We start from the raw sequence: 3,276 nt of genomic DNA, 5'->3' as shown, positions 1-3,276 counted from the left end.
GAAACTACCTACTAAGAGATAGGCATCAGCAAAGATTAAATTTTCCTAAAATCAGAAAAACTTATTATTAATTAAATAAGGTAAGAAGACAGGTTTTGAAAATAAGATAGAATTACGTCAAGGTTTTTTAAAATAATAAAAAAAATTGAAAATAGAGAACTAAGGTAGTTATTAAGGTATTCCGATAGTTATATTAATTAGTAAAAGTTCAGAAGAAAATTTGACTTCATAAATTGGTTAACTAATATATTTTAATTTCAATAAGAATGCAATTATAATAAATTTATTAGATCATAATAAAAATCATAACAGAAATGAATCGATAATGAGTACATGCGACATAATGATGAAACTAAATTGAGGTTGATTATGTAAGCAATTTGTCAAGCTTGTTTTTAGCAGGCATGCGGTAGTCTTCGTAGAAGTTACGCAAACGTTTCTGCTGACATGAAAATATTGTAAGAAAGAAAGATTAACCTACATATGGAATGTACCGATTCAGCTATTTCAGGTTCATGACTTACAGTATGTCGACATCTGATCATCTAATTGGAATAATAAATTATTATGTAAAATAAGACCTAAATATTACAATTAGATTTTGAAAAGGAGCAAATAATTAAGGTTTAAAGTCTTAAGGGTTATCACGATTGGTTTAAACATGCACTAAAACAAGACGTAAGTGCAAGTTTGAACCAATAAATTATTGAGATTTGCGATAGATTAATTAGTTTAGGAAATTGTATATTTATTATGTAGAACTACATTTGTATATAGATCTTTTGTTAAATTATTAAGTTTTGTACTTTTGTGAACAATATCAATAAAGCTATCTAATTTCATTTCTATCTATCTATCTAACAGAAGGAAACATATTGACAATGTGAAACTGTTTACAAACAAAGAACGAAGGAGCTTCAACATCTTGTAGCAGTAACTATCCTTCAACAAGGAAACAATGAGTTTTTTCAAGGACTTGTGTGAGATTATGATTAACGCAAACATCCCTTTCAACACTGTAAATAATCATTCTTTGAGGGCATTTATGCAAAAAGAAAAATACACATACAAAACTTCCCAGTGATACAACATTGCGTACGTCCTATGTAGACAATTGCTACGAGGACACGCTCAACATTATAAGACGAAATAGAGTAAATAAGAAAATATGGGTTTCTGTGGACGAAACGACGGCTGCATGTGGACGACACGTAGGACATGTTGTTATAGGAACACTTTCGCCAGAGGGCACAGGCAAATCATATCTTCTCACTTCATAAGTTCTAGAAAAAGTAAATTACACTACAATTGCAGAGTTATTTAACAATGCAATGTCTCTGTTGTGGCCTCATGGTATTTATTATGAAAATGTTCTTCTCTTTGTTAGTTATGGTATCGCATATATGGTTAAAGCAGCTAGTCATATAAAATCACAAAATTAAAAAATCATACACCATACCTGTCTTGTCCACGGCCTTCATAGGCTAGATGAGGAAATTCGACTATCTTTCAGTAACGAGGATATTTTCATATTTCAAGTTAAAAAGATATTTCTGAAAGTTCCTTCAAGGATTCTCTTTAGGGAGATTGTACCTGCAGTACCTTTACCTCCTCAACCCGTGCTAACTCGGTGGGAGTTGTCTGAATGCGGCCCTTTATTATTTCAACATTATGAGAAAATATCTGAAGTTGTAAATGCATTGGATAGTAAGGACAGCTCTTGTATTACATTAGCAAAATCGCTACTTTCAGAACAACTTTCAAGTGACTTGTCATTCATCAACAACAATTTTACTAATCTTGCTCACACTATTCAAAGTTTGGAATCATCAAAAATGAAAATGCTGATGCTCTAGAGAAAGTAGAAAGAGTTTTACACGCACTGAATCAAAATCCAAACGATTCTGTTATTAACACAGTGAAGAATAAATTTCATACAATTCTTACTAAAAATTTCGGATACTCTGCAATATGTGAAATTAAGTGGCCTCTTTCATAAACACAGTAATAATATTAAGTAATAGTATTACAGTCATGAAAATAATTTTATTAACTGGCTAAATTCTGTTTCATAACGTTTTGCACCACTCATAAATTACGTACAGTAATAATATTAATTTCTTAATGACCGCATTCTATATGACATTAAGTCGTAGATGGTCATGCGTGGTAAATAGTTGTGTGTTTATGTCGTTTGCAATCATCATAAATAAATGATATGAGGTTAAGGCTGACAAACATAACCAACTATTCCTCTACAGTTTTTTTATATTATCTCTCCGTTAATAGTTGCAAATACTGAATAAAATAGGTTTCGATGTTCTGTGTTTAATAGCAACACCGAGTAAATTGTAATATGTATAAATGTTTTGGAGAGAATTTATTTCATATAGGATTGTAAATCATTGCAATTCGGAGTTATTAATTTTGCTATTTGTTGTAGCTGAAAACAATTTGATAAATCTAAAATATTATGAACAGACATTTGTCATTCCTAATTGTTCACGTCTCTGCTGATGCAAAGTTCGAAATCCTAAAAACAGTCGCAGAAGCTTGTGTATAAAACTTGCACCCTCGTTAATTAAAGAAATACCATACCAATAAGTTAAGCAGTAGGTAAAAAAATAACACAACAGTTATTTTGGAACTTTTCCGGTCTCGGAACTGTTGCAAAAATGAACAGTAGGTCGGAATCTCCTGTTCCGAAATAACAACAAGCGTGTAGCTGTAGCGTTGCTTACGAGATTATACAAGCTGGCGCATAGCACGATCGAGAGTAGGTCTCTGTGAGTCATGACAATTTCTGCCGCTAGGTTCGCCTCGCTGTACTAAGAAATGATGAATAGTTCCATTACTAAGCATTGTGTATCGTGAAAATAGTTTGATTAATTGTGCATTATTGCTCGAGTACGAAAATTATAAATATGCAAAGCATATTACAGTCTTATTTGAAATTTATTGATGACTTGTTAAATATCAGTATGCAGATTTTCAGCGTCATTTCATGGGATTTACAATTTTGCTTCCCGAAAGTCTGAATTTGTTGAATTAAAAATTTTGCTTCCAAACTACATTGTTAACGGTTAGCACGTCTAGCCGCGAAACCAAGTGGCCCGGGTTCGATTCCCGGTTGGGGCAAGTTACCTGGTTGAGGTTTTTCCCGGGGTTTTCCCTCAACCCAATATGAGCAAATGCTGGGTAACTTTCGGTGTTGGACCCCGGACTCATTTCACCGGCATTATCACCTTCATCTCATTCAGACGCTAAATAACCTAA

The sequence above is a fragment of the Periplaneta americana genome, chromosome 16, assembly GCF_040183065.1.
Source record: "Periplaneta americana isolate PAMFEO1 chromosome 16, P.americana_PAMFEO1_priV1, whole genome shotgun sequence".
NCBI lineage: Eukaryota > Metazoa > Arthropoda > Insecta > Blattodea > Blattidae > Periplaneta > Periplaneta americana.
This window is presented reverse-complemented; position numbering follows the sequence as displayed.